Source organism: Peromyscus leucopus, chromosome 4 (assembly GCF_004664715.2).
Source record: "Peromyscus leucopus breed LL Stock chromosome 4, UCI_PerLeu_2.1, whole genome shotgun sequence".
NCBI lineage: Eukaryota > Metazoa > Chordata > Mammalia > Rodentia > Cricetidae > Peromyscus > Peromyscus leucopus.
Window position 1 is genome coordinate 6,458,094 of NC_051066.1, and position 13,761 is coordinate 6,471,854.

Here is a 13,761-nt window from a genome sequence, read left to right on the forward strand (position 1 = left end):
TTTTTACATTTATTTATTTGTTTATTTTGTTTGGCAGGGGAGGGCGGGAACAGCAATAATGTGGATTTCAAACTTTCAAGAGGTGGTGGTGCACGGCATTAATCCAGCACTCCAGAGGCAGAGGCAGGAGGATCTCTGTGAGTTCGAGGCCAACCTGGTCTACAAAGTGAGTTCAGGACAGCCAAGGCTACACAGAGAAACCCTGTCTCAAAGAAAAAAAAAAGTCTATTCTCTCTTCTCTTCTTCCTCCACCGTGTGGGCTCTGGAGACAGCAGCTACCAACTTTACCCCTAAGCCAATCACTAGCCCCAGCCTCCCTACCCCTTGTCCTGCTTCCCTTCCCCCTTCCCCAGCCACCCTGAACTTTCACATCTTCAAACCGGTCCTGCTTAGGGCTTACACATTAGCCAGGCCTCCCCCCTCCCCCGGTTTGCCCCTCCCACCACCTCAGAAAAAAAAAAAAAAAAAAAAAAAAAAAAAACGTTCCTTTACCCGAGAGCCTGAGTTAGGCTGGGCCCACCATCATGGCTCTCCCAGCACTCTCAACTTCCTTCGTGACAGTCAGCACATTCCAAGGTTTTGTGTGCGTGGTTATCTGTGTAACTAGAGCATCCTCTCTGAGGACTAGAACTGCCCTCACTGCATGGGACATCATAACAAGATTGACTGGGTGCCCCCAGTGCACAAACCATTGGCCATCTGACGCCTGCTTGCCCCTGGAACCCAGTAACCCTGGAGACCTGTGTTAGTGACGCTACCAGTCATGTCCACCTCACTTGACAGCAAAACAAGTCTCTGCCAATAGCGTCTGTTTGCATAACTCCAGGAACGGGAGACTCACTACCTTCCCAGGTCGTGGTTTCCTGATTAGAGCCAACAACACAGAAGTCCGGCAGGGAGTTGCTGAAGGGGCAGCTGGTGCTGAGAGAGTAAGGATGGCATGAGGACAAAGACAATCCGACCTTAGCTCCCACACTGGGCAGCTCTTGCTGCACGGGGCACTGGGTTCCCATCCCACTGAATCTTTGAATTCCATTGCCTCACTGAATCTCCACCACCACTTGAGGGCCTACATCTTCTGGAAGACAAAACAGGCTCAAGGATGCTGTGATGTGTCTGAAGTTTCAAAGCAAATAAGGGCCGAAGTGTTGGGATGCAGCTCAGAGGTACAGCACATTCTTGGCTCCTGTATTTAAGACCAGAATCGGAAGCCCATTGGTGGTGGCACATGCCTTTAATCCCAGCACTTGGGTGGCAGAGGCAGGAGGATCTCTGTTAGTTCAAGGCTAACCTGGTCTACATACTGAGTTCTGGGACAGCCAAGGCTACACAGAGAAACCTTGTCTCAAAAAAACAAAACAAGCAGGGCAGTGGTGGCGCACGCCTTTAATCCCAGCACTCGGGACGCAGAGGCGGGTGGATCTCTGTGAGTTCGAGGCCAGCCTGGGCTATGGAGCAAGATCTAGAACAGGCACCAAAAACTACACAGAGAAACCCTGTCTTGAAAAAACAAGAAAAGAAAAGAAAAAAAAAAAAAAGACAACAACAAAAGCAAAAGACCCGACTTGGAGGAGAGAGAGGAGACCCCCACTTCACACAGCTCTGGCTGCACCAGACAGATCTCTCACCTCTTACCTTTTTTTTTTAAATTTCTTTTTTATTTCCATTGGTGTTTTGCCTGCACGTATGTCTGTGTGAGGGTGTCAGATCTTGGAGTTACAGACTGTTGTTAGTCGCCATGTGGTGCTGGGAAATGAACCCAGGTCCAGTCAGTGCTCCTAACCACTGAGCCATCTCTCCAGCCCCACACCTTCTACCTTTATGCCCAGTTCTACCCCCTCATCCACTTCTCAGGTCCGACATAGAACTCTCTTCCCACTATACCAAGTCCACGTGTCACAGGAACACTTTCCATATTGATGGCTATTCATCTGCTGATTTTTGTGGGGAGGGCAGAACTGCACGTAGCCCGGACTGTCCTCAAACTCACTGTACAGCTGAGGGAGACGACAGTGAACTCCAGACCATCCTGTTTTCTTTTCTTTTCTTTCTTTCTTTCTTTCTTTCTTTCTTTCTTTCTTTCTTTCTTTCTTTCTTTCTTTCTTTCTTTCTTTTTTGGGGGGCGTTTCGAGATGGGGTTTCTCTGTGTAGTTTTGTGCCTTTCCTGGTTCTCACTCTGTAGACCAGGCTGGCCTCGAACTCACAGAGCTCCGCCTGCCTCTGCCTCCCAGTGCTGGGATTAAAGGCGTGCGCCACCACGGCTAGGCCCATCCTGTTTTCATTCCCAAGTGATCACAGACATGCATCTCAAGCCCAGTCTCATGTGGCATTGGCAGCTGAACCCAGGTCTTCCTGCATGGTAGGCAAGCCTTCCACCAAGTGAGCTACCCACCCACCTGCCCCACTTCCGCTTTTTAAGACGGGGTCTCACTTTGTAGCCCAGGCTCACCTCAAATTCACTATGGAATGAATATGACTTTGAACTCTTGATCCTCGGGCCTCCACCTCTCAAATCCCGGGATTAGAGATGTGTGGCACAGTGCCCAGTTTCCTAACTATTTCTGAGAATAGAGTTCTAGAAGTGACACTGCCGGGCTACACCTCTTTCTGAGGCGACGGAGCCGCCAGTGTTCCTCAGGCACTTCCCACGCACTGTCTTGTGTCTCTTAGTCACAAAGTCCTTCTGCGGGTCCCCGTGCCTTAGGCACAAATCTTACCACTCACCACCTGAGACGCAGCGGGTCCTGAGTCGTGGTGGGCCCTGGGAGCTGGGTGCTGCCAAGCCCACCGGCACTGGGCAGCCCCTCCCAGTTCCTTCCCCCCTCAGGGGTCGGGGCTCAGGCCCCATCAACCCACACCCCACACTCCTCTTCCACTTTAGCCTTGGTTTCCTGCTGGGCCACAGCTGTCCCTCACCAGGCGGTGACTCAGAGCCTTCCAGAATGGCAGCGCTACCAGCCCTGCCCAGCCCTCTGGGCGGGTGACTAATCTTGTGGTAAGGCTGGGCTGAGCTCCCGGGGCAGGCGGGGCTCTTCTGCCATCCTGGCCCTCCTTCCTCTATTCCTTTGGTCTTGCTGATTTCTGTCCTCTGGGCTTTCTTCAGAGAATGAGGACAATCTTAAACTCTAAAAAATATATCCCTAGCACCAAGTGTCCCAGGTGACTGGAGGGACACTATCTTAGGGAGTTACAGGGAGAATGGGAAGTGAGAGAGGAGGCAGGAAGAGCCCCCAGCCCCAGTGTGGACTGGTTGGGGATCCAGGACTAGGAAGCTGGCAAGGGTAGACCACCCTTCCCCCACATGATGTCTCTGTGAGAACCGGGAAATTCAGTGCCAAGAATCTGGGCCAGCCTGGTCCCGGGCCCCAGCTGGCTTGGCAAGTGCAGCAGGCTGGATTCAGCCCGTCACCCACTGCACCAGTCACACTTGTAAGGGAGGCTCGGGTGAGGAGGCTGGAGTAACATCTTCTCCGGGAGACCTTTAGAAATGGCTTCTCAGAGCTGTTTTGGTTGTTACTGTTGCGGGTGAACATGCACTGGAGAGCATGGTATTTGCATTGTTGTATTGGAAATGCACGGGATGCTATGCATTTTACTAAGAGACCAGTCCCACAGTGACTGACCATGACACACTGGCGTGGGTTTGACACTGAGCAGCCTCCAGGCACCAAAAAGGGTCAGGCTTTGAGACTTAGATTTTGGGGGTTGGGGATTTAGCTCAGTGGTAGAGCGCGTGCCTAACAGGCGCAAGGCCCTGGGTTGGGTCCTCAGCTCTAGGGAAAAAAAAAGAGAGAGAGACTTAGGTTTTGTTTGTTTTTGGTTTGGTTTTTAGAGTTATTTTATGTATATGAGTGTTTGGTCTGCATGTATGTGTGTGCTCCACACGGTGCCTGGTTCCTTCAAAGGTCAGAAGGTGATGTCACATCCCCTGGGACTGCAGTTACAGATGGTTGTGAGCTGCCACGTGGGTGCTAGGAACCAAACCCAGGTCCTCTGGAAGAGCAGCCATGCTCCGAACCGCTGAGCCATCTCGCTGGTTCTCAGACGTGCTGTTACTCTACACCAGTCCTGTTTTGCAGATGAAGACATTAATGCTGAGAGAAGAGGAATGAGTCACAAGAGTGGGCAGTCGGGAAGCCGGTGTTCCAACCAGGCTCCTAGGCCCTGCCTGGTGGGACAAAACTCATCCATTTAATGGGTGTGGAAACTGACTTGACAATGCAGGCTTATGGCCCCTCCCTAGCCCATCACACTGAAACCACGCAGACCTCCAGTGTTTCAGCTTCTCAGTCAACAGCCTTCCCCAGGGGCTGCCTACCTTCTTCCTGCTCAGAAGTGCCTCTGACCTTAGAGCAGCAATTCCCCTGGGGCCCTGTTGGGTGTCTCCCTGGACCTTCAAAGAGTTGCAGAGACTAGAAATCATCTCTCTCTGGCACCCAGGAGCCCATCAGCTGTCCTTGGGTGACTGGTCATTCTGGACTCTGGTTTCTGTAAATGGAGCCCGAAGTCCACCTGAGCTCCTCACAAGAGGAGCCTGGGCCAGTCACTGTCAACAACTCACGGGTGCAGGTGCTGGAGTCTAATCTGGGGGTGCAGTGTTGAGACAGAAGCCAGGAACTCCCCTACACGAGGCAAGCACTCCACCACCGAGCTCCAGCCTGACCAGATGCTAATTCTGGCAGTTTGAATGCAGGCAGGACCTTGAGTCCCTGACCAGGAGGGTGTACCTCAAGGCAGGCTGGCATGGGGGGGAGGCGGCATGCAAAACAGGCCATCAGGGAGAGAAGCTGTACCGCACACAGGTGTGCCAGCTAGGCTGCCAAGGCCTGCTTTGTGGAGCTCCTCCCTGAGGCTGCTCCCAGTGGGAAAGACGGGCCCCTCAGGGTTCTGGCAAGGCGGAGGCTGATCCCAGGAACAAGGTCAGACGCTTGTCTGTCTGTTCCCATTCTCTTTCTTTTGTTTGCCTCACAAACAGGCCTGGCTTTCCGTAGGAGAAGGCAGGTTGGTTTTTTATTTGTTGTTGTTTGTGTTTGTTTGTTTTTGAGTCAGGGGTTCATGTAGCTCAGGCTGGCTTCAAACATTCCAGATAACCAGGCTGATTCTCCTGTCCCTACCTCCCAAGTGCTGGGTGCCAAATCATCTGTAAGCAGTGCGGGGTGAAACCCAGGGCTGTGAGCATGCTGGGCAAATTCTCGACCAGCTGTGCTACGACACCCAGCCCTTCTCAAAGGGATGATTGGGGCTGGATGCAAGGGCACAGATTTTGGGAAGCTGAGACAGGAGGATCACTGCAAGCTGGAGACCAGCTTGGGCTGTGTAGTGAGTTCCAGACTAGCCCGGGCTACATGATACCTGTTTGTATGTGTATATGGTGCACACATGTGCATGAGTACATTTTTGTGTGTGCATCATGTCATTTCCTCAGCTTATACAAAACACTTCCAGAAACCAGAAACCAAAGTTCTCCCTGACGGCTGCTTTGCTTCAAAGATAATCACTTTTTTGTTTTTAAGAATAGAGTTTGGAGCTAGAGAAAGGCTCAGTGGCTCGAGCACTGGCTGCTCTTCCAGAGGACCTGGATTCAACTCCCAGCATCTACATGGCAGCCCATCACCATTTGTAACTCTAGTTCTAAGTGATCCAATGCTCTCTTCTGGCTTCCATGGGCACCAGGCACACGCGTGGTGTAGAGACATACATGCAGGCAAAACACTAATATACATAAAATCATTTTTTAATTACAAAAAAGGAATATGGGCTTTCTGGATGTTCTGGAACTTGCTATGTAGATTAGACGGGTTTTGAACTCACAGAGATCCACCTGCATCAGCTTCCAGAGTGCTGACATTAAAGGTATGTGCAACTATGCCTGGAGATAACCCTCTTTTGACTTTCATCACAGTAAAACAATTTTGTTGTCCTAGAAGTTCATATAAATAGGATTAAATAATAATGAAATATTATTACCATTATTATTATTACATATTTTTTGAGACAGGGTTTCTCTGTGTAGCCCTAGCTGGCCTAGAACTCCCTAAGTATACCAGACTGATCTCAAACTCACAGAGCTCCATTCTGCCTCTGCCTCCTGACCGCTGGCATTAAAGGCGTGGGCCACCTCACCTGCCTGCTTTGTTCTGTCTGGCCTCTTTTGCACAACACTGTTCCTGAGAGGAATGCATACTGTTGCCTGCTGGTAGTCCATTCCTTTTTATTGCTTTAGAATTCTACTCTGTGGACACACTACAGTGTCTACATAGATCTAGTCTCCTGTTGATGGATATTTAGGTTTGGAGCTATGAATAATCCGTGACTATGTGTCTACAAGTCTGATGATGAACACCCATTTTCATCTGTCTTGCATAAGTAGCCAAGAGTGGAATTTTTGTTCATAGAGGAAGTATTTGTATTACTAGAAATCACCAAACTTTTTTTTTTTCAAAATGCCTGTCCTACTTCACGCCCACACGAATGACGCACAGTCACTTCAGTGGCTCCATATTCTTGCTGACAACATTTGTCACCGTTGGCCTTTCACTCTGACGGCAAGCAGTGGCGTTCACCCTGGCTTTGTTCCCCACCGCCATCTTTTTTTCTTTCAAGGTCTCGTGTATCCCAGGTTAGTACCAAAGTCCCTATACAGGGGAGGATGGAGGATGACCTTAAATTCCTGATCCTCCTGCCTCCACCTTCAGAGTGTTGGGAGTACAGGCGGGCGTGTACTGCCACATCTGGCTAGTTACTATGCATATATGTCTGGGACTTGAGGGATTGAACCCAAGTCCTCACACATGCAGACAAGTGCTGCACCACGGAGCTACGGCCCAAGCCTTCTCTCATTCATTTACGACTGTGTTCAATCCATGCTCCAAAGGAGCTGAAGGATCAGCCAGCCAGACTGACTTGGAAGAGAAGCATCTGATAGAAACAGGGAGAGCAGAGGTCCAGCAAGGACGCACCCTCAGAGACATTCAGGGTGCCCAAAGGAGAGTAGAGAGAGGGAGAGACAGACCCTAGTCTGGAGTCCTGGCCATCCCCCAAGGCAGGCTGGGTAGCATGGCGCTGGTAAGGTGGAGGAAGGCGAAGTGGGGGCTGCCCACAGACAGACCTGCGGACCATGGTCGGGAGCCTGGCGACATCCTAAGCAGAAAAGGAACTCAGGAAACAATAGAGCCTGGGCCAGCGAGAGGGTTCAGTGGGTAAAGGCTCCTCTACCAAGCCCCACAACCTGAACTTGACAGAGGGGAGCAAACGACTCCTGACCTGCGCGTGCGCAAACACACAAGCATGCACGTTCATGCTCACACACACACACACACACACACACACACACACACAAAGATGCACACCCCTCATGCTCAGCCACACGGGCAGACACACCACATACAAAATAAATAAATAAAATGATGTAATTAAAAATAAATAAAAGGAGGCTGTAGAGACGGCTCAGCTATGTAGCTTATGCAGGGTTCTTGCATAGGCGCTGTATCTATTTCACACCCAGCACCCACACTGGACAGCTCATAACCACCTGTAACTCCAGTTGCAGGGATCAGACATCCTCTTCTGACCTCCATAGGCTCCTGCACACACACAGTGCACATACACTCAAGCTGGCTCACACACATATGCATGTAAAGTAAATAAATCCAATAAATAAATAAGAGACTAGAGCCCAGATTTTCAGATTCTAGGGGCCCAGGGTTTGATTTAGGATTCAGTTTCTGATCCTTCCCCTCCTATATGTCCTTCATCAAAGAATGGTCTTGGGGCTGAGGCCACCTGGTAACCAGGCGTCAGCAGCATCCCTGGGGACAGCTGCTGGATCCCTTGGGCTCGTTCTTTCCTACTCCAGTGTCCAACTTCAGGCTGCCTCACAGACCAGGAAGGTGTCCACTGCCCCCTGGTGGTAGCTTGGTCTGGCCACAGAAGGGCTGTAACTAGGGTCAAAGGGCAGGGGCCTGGAGGTGCAGCTTCTCTGGAGGTCACCCGTCTCAGACCCCAGTGTGGGAGTGGGTCCACGCATAGGTACACACTTCAGCCGCAGGCTTCCTTTCCTCCCCCGAAGAACGAACTCTTGCATGTCCACCACTGCTGTCTCGTCCTGGGCTCCTCCAGCTAGTCATCCACACCACTGCAAAGCCTCCCAGCAGCTTGTCCCTCTGATCCATGGCTCTAGTGTCTGCACAGAAGCAATGGCAATCTTTTAAACAGTTATGATTTCAGTAAATATTCTATATAGTAAAGCACGGCTCTTAGGAGCACAGTTCACCTCAGATTGCACCATCGCTCCAAAGTTATCAGCTGGGGAACAGTGAGGAGAGGACCCCTTCACGCATCTCAGCTTTCTTCCGTCCACAAAGGGAGGTGAAGGAGTGCTCTGTCATGGGGTGTCCACTGACACGTGGATCTAGCGCTCATCCATTCTTCAGGTGTTCATCTGGGCCTGCTCACAAAGTCATCACAGAGGGGGCCCTCACTCCCAACCAGCTGTGTGCAATTCTGCTCTATTGCACTTGGCCTTGGGGAGGGACTAGGGTACATGGGCACGGAGGAACTGGGAGGGCACTTCATCTCTGTGGCTATGGGAAAACCACACATGCTGGGCAAAGAGGTTCCACCGAGGCCCTTTTGTCGGGGAGGACCACCACACTCAAATGTGTTCTGTAAGTAAGCCAGGTAAATTCATCAGTGGTGCCCAGGGGGAGCTTTGGTGGCCTCACACCTTGGTTTGTCATTGGGACCTTGAGGGGAGGGAGCCATCGCTTTGGAGTTTTGTTTTTTGTTTTTGTTTTTTGTTTTTGGTTTTTTGTTTTTGGTTTTGGTTTTTTGAGACAGGGTTTCTCTGTGTAGCTTTGGAGCCTGTCCTGGGAATCACTCTGTAGCCCAGGCTGGCCTCAAACTCACAGAGATCTGCCTGCCAGGACAGGAGTTTTAGCAACAGTGACTTAGGACTTGTTAGGGTATGGACACAGCAGCTTGCATGGATAGGAACTGGGGCAGAGGCCTTCCAGGTCTTTCATTCCCGTGACCCCAGATGTATCCACTTACCCGGGTCAGCCGAGTTCCCATAGCAGCCAGAGCTGGCCTAGACTGCCCCTGTAACCCCAGCACTGAGGAGGCTGAGGCAGGAGGATGGGATACAGAGTGAGATTCCGGCTAAAGACAGCAACAGCTCTTGTAACTGTGCATTCATTGTACGCCTCCTTACTTAACAGCTGACTGAGGCTGCGGGACGCTGACCTGTTGGCAAAGCTGCCTGACCTAGACAGAAAAGGCAAGGGACAGGGATTTTTGCTGATGGCTGCATGGCAGAGGGAAGGCCCTCTGATGAGGTGACAGTGCTGGCATACAGTACATGAGGGTGACAGTGACCAGTCCAGGCTTCAGAAGTTTATAGCCATGGGAGAGTCAGGCAAGATGGCTCAGGTCGGTAATCCCAGGTGGAGACAAGAGGATCAGGAGTTCAAGTCATCCTCAAGTACATGGTGAGTTTCAGGCTAGCCTGGGCTACATGGGACTCTGTCCCAAAAACAAACAGACAGATACTGAGTGAAGCTGTAGGAAAAGGAAGCAAGGGAGGTACCTAACATTTAGGGTGTAAAATTTAAGGGAGCGGCAAGCATTGATAATTATCTAGTGCAATATATATTCATTCATACACAGGCATGTGCATATGCATAATGCAGTGCTGGAGACACGAACCTGGGTCGTGAATACTAGGCCAAAGTTGTGTAACTGCTAGCTGGAGAGGTGGCTCAGTGGTTAAGAGCCCTGGCTGCTCTTTTGGTCCTGGGTTCAAGTCCCATCACCTACATGGACTGTAACTCCAGTTCCAGGGGGTCCAATACCCTCTTCCATTTTCCCTGGGTGCCGGACAAGTGGTTCACAGACTCACATTTAGACAAAACACCCATACACATAAAAGTTACTCTTTGTTTTGTTTTTTCAAGACAAGGTCTCTCTGTGTAGCCCTGGCTGTCCTGGAACTCACTCTGTCGACCAGGCTGGCCTCAAACTCAGGGATCTACCTGCTTCTGCCTCCTGAGTGCTGGGATTAAAGTCATGCCACTACACCCAATCAAAAATTAAAAATTAGCCGGGCAGGGGTGGTGCACGCCTTTAATCCCAGCACTTGGGAGGCAGAGGCAGGCAGATCTCTGTGAGTTCGAGGCCAGCCTGGTCTCCAAAGCGAGTTCCAGGAAAGGCACAAAGCTACACAGAGAAACCCTGTCTTGAAAAAAAAATTAAAAATTAAAAAAGAAACCATATGACCAAGCTTCACCTGTAACAGCTAGCACAATGTTTTTCTTTATAAAAGTTATTTATTTACTTATTTTGTGTGTGTACTTGTGTGGTCACGCACATGCCATGGCACCAGTGTCTACATCAGAGGACAACTTGCAGGAGTCGGTTCTCTCCCTCTACCACATGGGTCCGTGTTGGCATGAAGTGCCAGAACCTGCCAAACTGTCTTGGTGAACTAATATTTTCAAAAGCTAAAATTAGTAGTAATAAATCTGTATTACCTGACGGAGTTTAAGTCAGCACGCCACAGAGATACCTGTGTGTCCCTGTTTATTGCAGCACAATTCACAATAAGAGGTATAGAGCCGACCCAGTGTCTGTCTGTTTTTTCATTAAGAAATTTTCTACTTGCCAGGCAGTGGTGGCGCACTCCTTTAATCCCAGCACTCATCACTGTGAGTTCGAGGCCAGCCTGGTCTACAGAGCGAGTTCCAGGAAAGGCATGAAAACTACACAGAGAAACCCTATCAAGAAAGAGAGAGAGAGAGAGAGAGAGAGAGAGGGAGGGAGGGAGGGAGGGAGGGAGGGAGGGAGGGAGGAAGGAAGGAAGGAAGGAAGAAAGAAAGAAAGAAAGAAAGAAAGAAAGAAAGAAAGAAAGAAAGAAAGAACATTTTCTACTAACCCTACATACCACCCACTGATCCCACCTCCTCCCTCCTCCCACCCTGCATGCCCACATCCTGCAAATCAAGGTCTCCCATGCGGAGTCAGCAGAGCCGGCACACCAGCCCGGCACACCGAGCCCAGGCAGGTCCAAGCCCCTCCCTGCCACACGGAAGGCACCGGACTCCCAAAAGCCTGCCCATGCACCAGGTATGGTTCCCGATCCCCGGCCTGGGTGCCCCCCAAACAGTTCGGGCTAAACAACTGTCTCCCTTACCCATGGGGCCTCCTCAGCCACCAGTCATGGTCTCCACCAGTCCCATCATGATCTCGATGTCCCCCGCCCCCAGAATCCCTCCTCTCTCCCCTCGACTGCCCAAGCGTCTGTTAATGAATGAAAACGGCTCCTTCACCTGCGGAGTCATCTCGCCAGCCCCCACCATGAACTTTTATTCAGCCGTAAAGAACAAAATCATCTTTGCAGGTGACGCAATGGAACTGGAGAGCAAATGGAACAGAATGGAGATCATCCTGTTATCCAGAATAAGCCAGACTCAGATAAAGAAATGTCACAGGTTTTCTCTTGTGTCCCAGTGACATGGCGAAATACACCAAGAAGGACTGCAGAAAATTATAGGGCCAGTCGTGGTGCCTCCTTCTGGAAAACGTTGAAGAAAACCGAAATTGGCCAGCAAGCCAAGTACACAGGTGCCTCTTCTCTGGTAAGAGAAGACAGACGGTCTGTTTCCGAGGGTCTGCGTGGAAATGGTGGCTGGTGGGGACCGGGACCTACATCACCACTTCTGCAGTCACATCAAGTCAGCCTCCAGACGACTGAAGGAATTGAAGGACCAGGAGAAATGCGACCACCTGAGACATCCCCAGCCTGCAATAAGTGGGTTGATTAACAACAGTAAAAAACGTAAGCCAAGGACTGAGTGCGAGGCGCGGTGGAACCTGAGACCCTGCTTAGCTCAGAAGTTCCCAATCGGCGGAGATGAAGCCCTCAGGCTCCTGCTGTTCCTCCTGCTACCGGCAGGCGGCGGGGTCAGCCTTCGTCTGGACAGTCTGTGAGAAGAAAGAGGACGCTGATCTGGCTCCAGGGGCACGCTAGCTTCCTCCTCCCTCCCCTGCCTCTCTGTAAAGAGTGGAGATGTCAGATGTCCTCTCTAGACTTCTCAATCACCCTCAGTATCCATCCACCCATTTAGGACCAGACAGCACAATGAAAGATACCTATGAGTTTTTAACAGACAGAAGCTGTCTTATAGTCATCCTAATGTTATAGCTGCTTATATTTTATTATTTAGTTTGTGTGTTCAGACAAGGTTTTGTGTAGCCCAGGCTTGAACTCACTAGGTAGCCAAGGTTGTCTTTGAACTCTTAATCTTCCTGAGTTCATCTCCCAAATGCTGGGTGTGGAGTGTATTCACCATATCTAAGTCATAGCTGCTTCCCCCTTAGCCTGGAGGTGTGCCCAGTGGTAGAGTGTGTGTTTAGACCTGGGTTTGAACTCCGGCACCAAAAAGAAAGTTTTATCTGGGAATACAGGTCAGCAATGGATAAAGTGTGTGCTTAGTACGACACACACAATAACAAAATAAATCTTAAATACAGTCCCAGCACTTGGGAGACTGAGGCAGGAGAATCAAAAGTTCGACGCCAACTTGGATTACTTTAGTTCTGAGTATAGATTTAACTATTTTCCATTGAATTTTTATTATCTGCGAAAAGAAAAGAAAAGAAAAGAAATACACAGAAGAAACTCAACCTCACTGTGGTCTAATCACACGGCATTCTGGAGTTCTCCTTGCTGTGCAGAAAGGGGAGACCTCAGAATGAAAATGGAGATGGGCATGCGACATCAGAGCATCTAGTCACAGTTCTCAGGAAACCAGACCAGGGGGCTGGAGAGCCGGCTCTGCAGTTAAGAGTACTTCTTGTTCTTGTAGAGGACCTGGGTTTGATTCCCAGCACTCACGTGGGGCTCCGTAACTCCAATTCTAGGATGCACATGATACACAGACATACATGTGAGTAAAATACTCATATACATACATTAAAAAAATAGTTTATTTTTATTTCATGTGCATTTGTGTTTTGCCTACATGTATGTCTGTGTGAGGGTGCTAGATCTTAGAGTTACAGATGTTGTGAGCTGCCGTGTGGGTGCTGGGAACTGAATCTGGGTCATCTGGAAGAGCAGCCAGTGCTGTTGACTGTTGAGCATCTCTCAACACTCATACACATAAATTTAAAAAAAAAAATTTTTTTTTAAAGGAAGAAAGCAGTTCAAGGCTAGCCTGCTTTACATAGTGAGTTCTGGTCAGCCAGGGCTGCATGGTGAAATTCTGTCTCAAAACAAAAGAACCCAACCAACCCACTAGCCAGCCAAACAAACAAAAACTAAAAAAAGATACTCATGCCCATCATTCCAGCACTCCTGGAGGCAGAGGCAGGAGGATCTGGAGCTCTCTGCTACCCCAGGCTGTATGGTAAGACCTGTCACATACACAATGAATACATAAGCAGAGTCTGGGGGATGACTGTCAGTAAAGTGTTTGCTGGTAAGTATGAGGGCCTGAGGTAGGGTTCCCAACACCCACCTTGGGTTCAGAACAGAGTATGGAAGTGCATTCCTTTAATCCAGTGAGTTTGAGGCCAGCCTTTGTCTACATTCAAATTTCCAGGCCAACCAGGGCTATACAGTGAGATCTCAAAAGGAAAAGAATGGAAGGTGCCCTCTGTGAGGCAGGCCTCGAATCCCAGTGCGGGGGAGGTGGAGACAGGACGGTTCCTAGAGCTTGACGACCAGCCAGTCTGTTCAAGTTGGTGAGTGAGCTCCAGGTT